Source organism: Octopus sinensis, linkage group LG19, assembly GCF_006345805.1.
Source record: "Octopus sinensis linkage group LG19, ASM634580v1, whole genome shotgun sequence".
NCBI lineage: Eukaryota > Metazoa > Mollusca > Cephalopoda > Octopoda > Octopodidae > Octopus > Octopus sinensis.
In genome coordinates this window covers 21,141,079-21,153,578 of record NC_043015.1, presented here as the reverse complement: position 1 = coordinate 21,153,578, position 12,500 = coordinate 21,141,079, and the positions used below count along the sequence as shown (strand labels likewise).

Sequence of the window (12,500 nt, the reverse complement as noted above, 5' to 3'; positions counted from 1 at the left end):
GTATCTATACATATATGCATAGGTGTTTATATATACTTTTCTGCTCTAGGCACAACGCTCGAAAATTTTGGGAAAAGAGCCTCTCGATTAGATTGATCCCTGTATGCAACTGGTGCTTAATTTATCGACTCCGAAAGAATGAAAGGCAAAATCCATTTCGGAGGAATTTGAAATGAGAACGTAACGACAGACGAAATACCTATTTCTTTATTGCCCGCAAGGGGCTAATCACAGAGGGAACAAACAAGAACAGACAAACGGATTAAGTCGATTACATCGACCTCAGTGAGTAACTGGTACTTAATTTATCGACCCCGAAATGATGAAAGGCAAAGTCGACCTTGGCGGAATTTGAACTGAGAACGTAACGGCAGACGAAATACCGCTAAGCATTTCGCCCGGCGTGCTGACGTGTTTATATACGCCTTATACGTGTTTATATATTATCCACGTGGAGACGCAATGGCCTAGTGAGTAGAGCAGCGGACTCGCAGTCTTAGGATCGAGGCTTCGATCTCCGGACCGGGAGTTGTGTGTTTATTGAGCGAAAACACCTAAAGCTCCACGAGGCTCCGGAGCGGTGGCGAACCCTGCTATACTCTTTCACCACAACATTCTTTCACTATTTCCCTCCGTTTCTGTTGTGCCTGTATTTCAAAGGTCCAGGCTTGTCAAACACTATGTCACTTTGAGTCTCCCCTAGCACTGCATTAAGGGTACACGTGTTTGAGGAGTGCTCAGCCACTTGCATGTTAATATCACGAGGAGGCTGTTCTGTTGATTGGATCAACTGGATCCCTCCTCGTCATAACCAACGGAGTGCCACGACGATTATCCACGTACGTGTATATGTCGATGAGCTTGTAGCATGTATGTATGCGTATATGTATGTATGTATGTATGTATGTATGTATGTATGTTTGTATGTATGTATGTATGTATATATGTGTGTGTGTATATGTGTATATATGTATATATGTATTTATATATATATATAAATATATAAATATATATATATTATATTAAATTAGAGATAAAACCACTATTAGGCAAATCATACAATGAAAAACTTAAGCCAATACATAAGATTAATTAATTTATATTATTTAAATATATATCAACATTATCTTTTTTATAATTTTGATATATATTTAAATATAAATTAATTAATCTTATGTATTGGCTCTAATTTCATTGTATGATTTGCCTAATAGTGGTTTTATCTCTAATTTAATATAATATAATATTTTACTATAAAATTGGATTCAATCCTAAATCTGATTTTTCCCTGTAAGTTTGGATTTATTCCTAATATTTTATTATATATATATATATATATATATATATATATATATATATTCTTATGCACAGAGATAGAACTAGGAGGGATATGCGTATGTAACTTTTTTACTATGCATCTATGTTTGTATGTACGCTCGCGCGTTTGAGTTTGGTGTGTGTGTGTATGAAAATGTAGTGTGGGTTATACGGTACAGACAAATTCCTCAAAAATATTTGTTTCTGTAGAAGACATTTTTGAAGAGAACAGATACCTCCTCTTGCAGATTGATAAATCCATAATGGAATCTACTTAACTCAAGACAGATATAGATTAACGTGGATTTCATCGATAACGATGTAATAAAATGATTCGGTAACAACCTACAATGATCACTATTACTGCATACGTGCACACACCGACACACACTCACACACACACAAACGAACACATCCCAACACACGCGTATGTAGTGTTTATATATACATTTACGCATATATATCTATATGTATGTATATATATATATATATATATATATATTAATATATATAATATATAAATATAGACGTACATACTATTTATGTGTGTGTATGTGAAGTGATTTAACGTCTATCTCTAGCGTATAGGAATCCACTTTTGTGGTCATTCCTCTTATCAATATATATATATATATGTGTGTGTATGTATATGTATATAGACGTACATATATATATATATATATACGTATATATACCTATAAAAAGACATGCACACACACACACACATACACACATACACACACACACGCACACACACACATATATATATATATATATATATATATATATATATAATATATATATACATGCTTGTACGTATGATGATTAGTTTTATTTTTCTAACGAATCATGTTATTACATTGTTATCGATTAAATCCACGTTAATCCATATCTATCTTAAGTTAAGTAGATTCCAATATGGATTTATCAATCTGCACGTGAATATCTTTGACCGTTTTCTGGTAAGAAACTCTTTGGTAAATCAAGAAATGTGCATAACCACACAAACTCCACACGCCCATATATCCATATCTATCTATTTCTCTCTCTCTCTCTCTCTCTCTCTCTCCCTCCATTTCTGTATGTATGTATATATATATATATATATAAATCTCAACTTGTGTGTCTGTGTGTGTATCTGTGTGTGTGTCTGTGTGTTTAACTTCCCGACACATCTCCTCCTAGCCAACAAATCGTAGAACCACGAAAAATGGGTCACTTAAAGTTTAGGCGAATGAAAATTGGACTGCGCTATTACTGTTCCGAAATTCATCTCGCAAGTGCAAAAATCGATAATGTATTTTTTTAGGCCTTATCTCAGGCATTGAATAGTGAACTTTACTTAGTCAGCTGTTTGATGTGAACTGTGTTCACCACGCGTGCAAGCATGCGTAAATTGCCTTCAACTAACACTATCTCCTCCGAGACCCTGCGGCGCAAGTTGACCAAAATTGAGAGTCTGATACAAGAAGGCTTGCTCTTCCTTCCGTTGAAGAAAAAATTCAAATCGGACCATTTTAACACCAAAAATTATTTACATCAAAGAGGTGCTTTTTTTCTATGAAAATCCCTAATTTTTTACGATTTTTTGACTGTCGCCATTTTTCGTGTATTTCAACCATTTTCCTCTTCGATGACTGAAGAGGAAAATGTCCGTTCTTTGTGTTATATTGGAAAATATTTTTTGTTTCCTATATTGTTCATCCGGCCACTTGTATTACATTTTTAATTATATATATATAATAATAGCAGCGGCAACTATAACCTCTTTGGGGAATAAGTATCACGACCATCAGTTTTACGTTATGTCTGTGGTTCAAGTCATACGGATGTTTGAATTCGCCCGAAGAATTTTGGGAAATAGTCATATAGAACTTTTCGCCATGCAGTATATCATATGACATTTAGAATGGGGACACATGAATAAGTGATATCATAATTGTTTACATAAAATTGTGAAAAAAAATTATTGTTTATTGTTCTGTCGAAAAATGATGTTCTGACTTATAACTAGTTGCATCCTGTTGAACATGTTACAATATATCATCATTTTGTTTACAATTTGTGGAGTAAGATAAGGTAGTGGAGTAAATAAGATAGATAATAGGTGCTACATGAGGCCAGTCTTCATCAGTAAGTAGCCTTTAGATCTTAAATATACACACAACGAGATCGATTCCGCATGTAAACTCATTGTTTGTATATTCTAACTTTTCAAATCCACTGCGAAAACGCAACGAGAGGATGCCATTAAAACCTCGAAATAAGTCAGAAACCATGGTCTAGGAATTAAATTAGATGGTAAATATTTTTTAAATTTTCATTCCTTTCGAGAATTTATCCCTAATTAGTGGTTTGAAGTTTTAACTGTTCTTTCTAGCGCAAGGCTTTCCTATGATGGAAGCCACTTAATGTGTTTTAATGTACACGATGTTTTATATGAATAATATATAGGCTTTTGACAAAAGTTTTTGCGCTTGGCCACTGGTAATAAAAATTTTCTATAATTCTTATTACCCTAATATTATATATATATATATATATATATATATATATATATAATATATATATATATATATCATATTAAATTTGAGATAAAACCACTATTAGGCAAATTAAACAGTGAAAATCATAAGCCAATATATATAAATATGAAAAAACAAATCAAGAGAGAAAATGCTAAAATGATTTTATAAAGAACATTTCAGTACCGCTTTCAGTCATTGAGACCTTTTCAACTGTAACGATTAAATAATTAAATTTAGAAAAATTAAAAGAAAAGTTTTTTTTAAAGAATATTTGTTTAGTGTTCAAATGTAAGTGACATTTTCCTTGTTTCTGCCTTTCTCTGTCTCTCTTGTTTACTCTTATGGTTTCGAGGTCGTTCGTGGTGAATTCTTGTTAGGAAAGAAGAAGGAGGAAGAGAAGGGGAAGAAGAAGACGAAGAATTTGGAAGTGCCTTGATTGTAGTATTTTGAATGGTCAGTGGAGGCTAGCAGGGAGGCTAGCAGTCGAGGCTGCTAAAAAAGGACCACAGAATGAACTTAATCCTCCAAACACACACGATCATAAAAAGCAAGAGACAACCCAAATCTATGAAAAGTCTCCTAACACAAGCCCGAATACGCTCACCAACACAGAAGCCGACAGTAAAGAAAATGTGGAAGACCCAATTGTGGGATATGCGATGATCTACTTGAGGGATCAGAGTTCTCCTTCAAACAGGGAAAAGCAACTTCACGCGTGCTTCGGAGAACCTGGTATACACACTAACTTGCTCTGGGTGTCATAGGCCAAACAAAAAATAGTTTAAGTAAAAGAATGGCCATGCACAGATCCCAGATAAAAATTCCCCAAATCAGAAAAATAGCATTCAGCAAACACATAGGTATTTGCGCCAACAACAAAACTCCAAGCTTCAGGATTTTTCCCCTGTACCAATTCAGGGACGATGCAACCTGGAGCCAACGAATTAGTAAAGAAACTCTCTTTATTACAAAACACAGGCCCCTTTTGAACGCGTCTACGACAAACGATATAGCCGTCTCGGTCTTAGAGTAACACAAATACACACGCAAATATTAAATTCCTAAGAATCCATTAAAAATCAGCCTCAATCACTGCTATACTCCATAACGTGCCAACTTTAAGTCATCCAACATCTCACTACTTTCACTCATTCATATTCTCCCTTCTCTTTCTTCTTCTTCTTCTTCTTCTTCTTCTTCTTCTTCTTCTTCTTCTTCTTCACCCCCTTCTCCTTCCTTCTCCTTCTTAACTTCATCACTAATGCTTTTTAGTATAACACCTGCGCAAATTCTATAAACAAAACTTTCAATAGAAATATTTTCATGAATTGAACAGCAAATGCTAGCCTCCACTGACCATTCAAAATGCAACAATCAAGGCACTCCCAAATTCTTTGTCTTCTTCCTCCCCTTCTTCTCATCCTCCTCCTCCTCCTTCTTCTTCTTCCCAACCAAGAATTCACCACGACCTCGAACCCACAAGAGTAAACAAGAGAGACAGAGAAAGGCAGAAACAAGGAAAATGCCACTAATATTATAAATGCCACTATTCTTAAAAAAAAACTTTTCTTTTAATTTTTCTAAATTTAATTATTTAATTGTTACAGTTGAAAATGACTGAAACCTGTACTGAAATGTTCTTTATAAAATCATTTTAGCATTTTCTATCCTGACCTATTTGTTCATATATATCAACTCGTGTGTTCTTTTTCATCCTTATACATATATATATATATATATACATATATATCGAAAAAGTCAAAGTAGAAATTGCTAAAATAATTTTATAGAAAGCATTTCAGTACCGGTTTCAGTCATTGGAACTTTTTCAATTATAAGTATGGAAAACAATTAAATTTTGGAAAAATTAAAAGAAAACCTTTTTAAAAAAATATTTGCATAGTGTTCAAATACTATGCAAATATTCTTTTGAAAAATTACTGTTGAAAAAGTCTCAATGACTGAATCCGGCACTGAAATACCTTTATATATAAAAGTGAAGTTGTGTGTCTGTCTCCTACGATTTAGATTCCTAACTACTCCCACATTTTGCGGTGCAGTGTAACCAAAAGCGGGTATCTTATAGTCGTGATTCATATCCAGGCCTTCTGGGTATTAGCGCGCGTCTACGATGAGTCTACGATTTAAAAAAAATTACCATCATTTTTCCCCATTTTTAATTCATTTTTTGCTATTATATAAGTAACTCTCTAAAAATGTATTATTAAATCTCAGAACGTAAAAAGCTACAGTAACACCCCCGCTTTGTGGTTAGTCATATTGAGATGGCTATTATACTTTACATATCTAAAAATGCTTATATAGTTATTTCCCTTACAAACCCGAGCAACGCCGGGCGATATTGCTAGTTTTTTATAAAACTATTTTACCATTTTCTACCTTGACTTTTTCCATGTGTTCCTTTTCAACTTTCTACACGCGCGCACACACTCACACATACACACACACACACACACACACACACACAAACACCCCCCACACACACACATAGATCTATATATAATATACACATAAATAAGTATATGTACACGTACACCCACAAACATGCACATAGAGACGCACACACATATATAGAGTTATTAATCTGTATACGGAATAAAAGTTAATCAAACGCAGGCTATTACGATATTTATATAACAATCATTCTTTGTAGATCTAGCGAAAAAGCCTACAATACGTCAGGCATTCCTAAATAACAAATGAATTTTATTTACTACTTACAAAGACCTGACGAATGTAGAATTTCATTACAAACTCACAGTCTGCTTCATTCTGAAACCAGTGTAACCTGCAGACGAATAACTGTTACATTCATTTAAAATAAATATTTTACTCTTTCTTTATTTGAATTGTGCTATCACAATACCCATACATAGATACACTTATATTCTTTGTAAATACACACAAAACGAAGTGGACATCTTCGTCAATACATATTATATAATGCAGATGTAGAGTTCATTTACATATATTTTTACAGCTACTCACACTACACTCGTTTCGGCTGAGTGCTTTATCGGGTGTGATCTGATTCACATTTATAAGATATTCGTTGGAAACTACTGTGATGTGATGTCTGTTTAAAGAAATGTGTGGTGACAAAAAGCAATAACCATAGCAACGAAAAAAAACGATAAAAATGGATAAAAAGATCGATAGACAGATATTCATTATTCGTTTATCCTGTTGCTGGGTGCAGTCATTGTTTTATACACAAACATACATACCTACATATACAAATGTGTGTACACACACACACACACACACATGTGTGTGTGTGTGTATACACATACACAGAAATAACAATAGGCATACATACATATAGATATACACATATATATATGTGTGTGTTGACAGAGAGGGAGAGAGATGGATAGACAAGTATGGTTGACAACACACACTCCTGTCTCAAACATCAAATGGTAATAAATACGCGCCCATCCCACACGCATATGTGTGTGTGTACATAACCGTGTATTTGTATGCTTGTGTATATGTGTGTGCGCGCACACACACACACACCACACACACACACATATATATATATATATTATATCCGTTATATATATATGTATATATGGATGGATACATTTATACATACATGCATACCTATATATGTTTGTGTGTATAGTCAAGAACCGGAATAATAGTAACAAGCTGACAAGCTGTTATCTACATTCGCCCACATATACATACACACTGTCACACATAATTTCATTCACGACACTCACAGACGCACGCGCACACACATACACACACGCATACTTCCACACTCACACACGTACGCACACACTCACCCAGATAGAAACACACACATTGGCCATCAGCAATGTACAATGCCACAGACACATAAATTACATTCACACAAAAGCCAGTTCACTTTAAATGTCAATCAGTGAACCGTTGTATATTATAACGCCATGAACATCTACAATAAACTATGTTGCTGTTCATGTTTATTGTAGTTGTTCACACACACACACACACACACACATACATACACGCACATACACACACACACACATTTACGCGTATACACAAGTGCATAGTCATACTTTACCGCTATGTGGTTGCTCGGATTGCTAGAAGTAGTCGCTAAAACGTACCTCGACCCAGGCGTAGCGAGACGAGACGCAGATTGAGACAAACGTGAGAAAGGGTATGAAAGTTCGTCTTGCTGATTATGTTTGTTAATAAAGGCGGGTTCTACCAAAACTGCCTCCACCGCCTGACGCCGAATATTTTTTGCAATACCGTTACTTCGTTGCCAAATCCTGCTCTACTGGTTTTTATTTTATCTATTCTTTCTTTTTTTAGAGCAGCTAGAATAGATAATCCTTTCAGCTAAGGTTAAAAGACCTAAGTTTTGCGAGAGTGTGGAAGCTATTCGATTGCATCGAACCTAGAGCTCAATTAACATTTATTTTATCGGTTGAAGAGATGAAGAGCTAAGTCACGGCAAAAACTGTATTTGGCCCGAAAATGCTGAAGAAATGCCGCTATGCAATTTGTGAGGCGTAGTAACGGTTCTTCCAGCTCAGGACCAAGCAGACACAATAATATTTTCTACTCTAGGCACAAGGCCCGAACTGTTTGGGGAGGGAGCCAGTCGATTAGATCAACCCCTGTACGCAACTGGTACTTAATTTATCGATGCCGAAAGGATGAAAGACAAAGTCGAACTCAGTCGAATTTGAGCTCAGAATGTAAAGTGACACAAAATACCTATTTCTTTACTACCCACAAGGGGCTAAACACAGGGGAAACAAACAAGGACAAACGGATTAAGTCGATTATATCGACCCCAGTGCGTAACTGGTACTTATTTAATCGATCCCGAAAGGATGAAAGGCAAAGTCGACCCCGGCGGAATTTGAACTCAGAGCGTAGCGGCAGACGAAATACCGATACGCATTTCGCCCGGTGTGCTAATGTCTCTGCCAGCTCCTTGCCGCCTTACCTAGCAGACGGAATAGTGTCATAAAGATGCGTACTAAGAAGGGTTGCTTCCCAGACACATGATTCCGGGTTCAATCTCATTGCGTGGCACTTGGGCAAATACTTTCAACTGTAGCCTTTGGCTGACCAACGCCTTATAATTGGATATGTTAGACGGAAACTGAAAACAAACCCGTCGTTTATAGGAAGGCAGATAGACGGACGGACGAATAATCAGACAGACAAACACATAGATAGATAGATAGATAGATTGTGGCACTCCGTCGGTTACGACGACGAGTGTTCCAGTTGATCCGATCAACGGAACAGCATGTTTGTGAAATTAACGGGCAAGTGGCTGAGCACTCCACAGACATATGTACCCTTAACGTAGTTCTCGGGGGGACATTCAACGTGACACAGAGTGACAAGGCTGGCCTTTGAAATACAGGTACAACAGAAGCAAGAAGAATGAGAGAAACATGTGGTGAAAGAGTACAGCAGGGTTTACCACCACCCCCGCCGGAACCTTGTGGAGCTTTAGGTGTTTTCGCTCAAACACTCAAAACGGTCGGTCTGGGAATCGAAACCGCGATCCTACGACCACGAATCCGCTGCCCTACCCACTAGACCATTGCGCCTCCACGATAGATAGATAGATAGATAGATAGATAGATAGATAGATAGATAGATAGATAGATAGATAGATAGATAGATAGATAGATAGATATAAATAGTATCATCTCATGAGAAATATTTTGATTGTACCAGTGATCTCATTCCATATATATATATACTTGTATGTGTGGATGTGTGTGTGTTAGAGAATCACATACAGGACTTCAAGTTTCTATTTCAACGATGCGATGATCGCAGCATATCTTCGTCCATCGGTGCACCATCAAATACATGCACTAAAATGATTTCAATCCTCTACTTGCAGCGATAGTGAATTCTCCCTCTTTTCTCACCATAAATAAAAACTTCATTACTATTATTTTCTTTTTAATATCAGAATCCGACAATGAAGTCCATTGCTGGTCTTTTTGCATCCTGAACTGTTTGAACCACAGTGTCACGATCTCACCAAATTGTAGAATTTTGGTTCTATACAAAGGTAATATATATTCCGTATTTCTTCTCACTTTCCTGCACTCTAATTAAACTTCCTTCTCCAGAATGACTGAGTCTTTCTGGAACAAAGACTTTGCTACAGTTATTGATTGTTCTCTCATATTTCTATATACAACTGATTGCTTTCAGTCAAAATTTGTATTAATAGTTTTATTTTTAGCTACTCTACTCTTATGCGGGAGCTTTTTGCTATTTGAGTTGTAACAATTTTTTTTCCAAACAGTATTTCTATTTCATTTTCCACCGTTTATTCAATGCATTTGTTTATCCGTTGGTGTATGATATGGATTATCCTCCGTATACTAATCAATTTTCTCTCAATTTTCAAAACCAACGTAGGCCCTTTTTTCATTCTTCAAACTTTCCATCCTCCTTCAAACTTTCCTTTATCCTTCAACCTTTCTTCCTTCCATCCTTCAACCTTTCCAATGTAATGTTTTGCAATCATTTAGAAGTCATCTCTACCGACATTAATAAAAACAAAATCTTAACAGCATTGAAAAGATTTCTACTCGATTTTCTTAAGCCTCATTAAACGCAGATTATTTTTGAGGGGTTTGTTAGATATCGCATTTCCCAAAGTTTTGGTTTAAATTTTGTTTCACTTCAAAGACTTCATTTAGAATGTTCTTCATATATTTCTACTCGTCGTTCTCATTGTCAATGTTATTCCTAGATTCGCTTACAGGATTTTGTCAGTTACCTTCGATATATGGCGGCCTGACACAGCGGTCAGCTTCAGTGATAGACAGCGTAATAGTAGCAGGTGATGTTGATGTCACGCTTCATCTCCGATAATGTCAACGTAGTGTTCTATTTATGTGTTTGAGAATATATGTATGCATGTAAGTAAATATCTGTACATATGTATGTTTTGTATGTATGTATGTAAGTATGTATATAAAGTAGAAATTGTGCCTGCGGCAAAAATATTTAATTTCCTTATCAAAAAGACAACGATATTGGAAAAACATGTAGATAAAAGGAATGGACATCTGTTACGATTTGATATGAAGTAGAAGATATTGTTGTCCCCTTGGGATAATAACGACATCTTTGTTACAAATCTCGGTCTAAACGGAGTAATAGATGCCTGAAAATATCTGTTCACATTCGTCGTGCGAATTTACGTTAAGTAACGCCAGAAACTTTTGAAGTAATCTGATTCTAGCGATTCTTATGTCTTTGATCTGTTGGCCATGGTTACGATGAAATTGATAAGAGGAATGAATTATTAATTTTTACGTTTCCCGTTCTATTGAGTGTGCGTGCGTGTGTGTGTATGTGTGCATGTGTGTGTGCGTGTATATGCATGAGTGTGGTATGGTTCGTATGTCTATGTATGCGCGTGATTCAGAAATTGGTCAAGAAGCAATGTGGGAGTTGATGCCACGCAAAGAGTTTCATCGCGGCACAAGCACACGAACATATATATATATATATATATATATATGCATACATATGAACATACACACACATACATATTCGCATGTATACATACGAACATACATACATACATGTGTTTTTGCATTGATATATACTTTCTGATTCTTATTCAGATATTTGGGTGGAGTCTCTGACAGGGCGCACGTACACACGAACCTTAATATAGATTTTGTGTAAAGAAGGGCTGCATTGATCGCAATGAAATAAGAGAAAGTTAGAACCTATGTAGCATTAATTATATAAAAGATAAAGTGATCAAACTCATGCGGAAAAAGGAAATTCACTACATGTATAGTGTTTCGCATGCAGAAATATATATGTGTATGCATGTTTGACTGTATGTCTGTATATATGTAGGTATGTATATATGTAGGTAGGTAGTTACGTAGGTATAAATGTATGTATATATGTATATATATATATATATATATATATATATATATTATATATAGAGGGTACTATTATTCATAGGTACCGCACGCTAGGAGGGACTCTTGCAGTCAAAACTACTAAAATAAACAAATTGTGCCGAATGCAAAACTTCAAAGTAAGTAATTTAAAAACAGAATTTAGTTACATATCACCTGTGATTTCGCAATCAATGCAGAATATGCATTCTATGCTCTTCAGTGCAACGAACTCAAGACACGTAAGGAAAAAACACAATATAGCATACCCGACAGCCAACCGTAGAATTCGTCGTAGCATGTACGAATGTTTATCTTTACATATCTATGAAAATGGCGGGCTTATTCGCAATGCATTTCGGTAACAATTTGCCTATTCGGAACACATACACATTGCTATATATATATATATATATATACATATGTATACATACAATTATACATATCGATATATACATTTATATATGCACATATATACACATACATATTACATATACACATATATATAAATATATATATAGGGAGAATTTAAAAAAAAACAAAAGACGAAGACAGGTGGTGTAGAGAACAAACAGATGTATTAGTATAACGTTCGGGAATGGAAAAAGTCTTTAACGTTTCGAGCCTACGCTCCTCCACAGAAAGGAACACAGAAAGAAACAAGGAGAGAAACAATATATGCATTTATATATGCATATATAGCCCACCC

The 12,500-nt window shown here is 35.4% G+C and overlaps 1 long non-coding RNA gene across 1 annotated transcript in view; it reads left to right on the top strand.

Moving 5' to 3' along the window:
- Nucleotides 1-634: 634 nt before the first annotated feature.
- The window catches only part of LOC118767091, a 14,727-nt gene continuing 2,861 nt past the window's right edge, over nt 635-12,500 (top strand). Inside the window, exons 1-2 of the long non-coding RNA XR_005002986.1 lie at nt 635-751; nt 6,816-6,817. This is a non-coding gene — a long non-coding RNA (uncharacterized LOC118767091). The remainder of the gene's footprint in view (nt 752-6,815; nt 6,818-12,500) is intronic.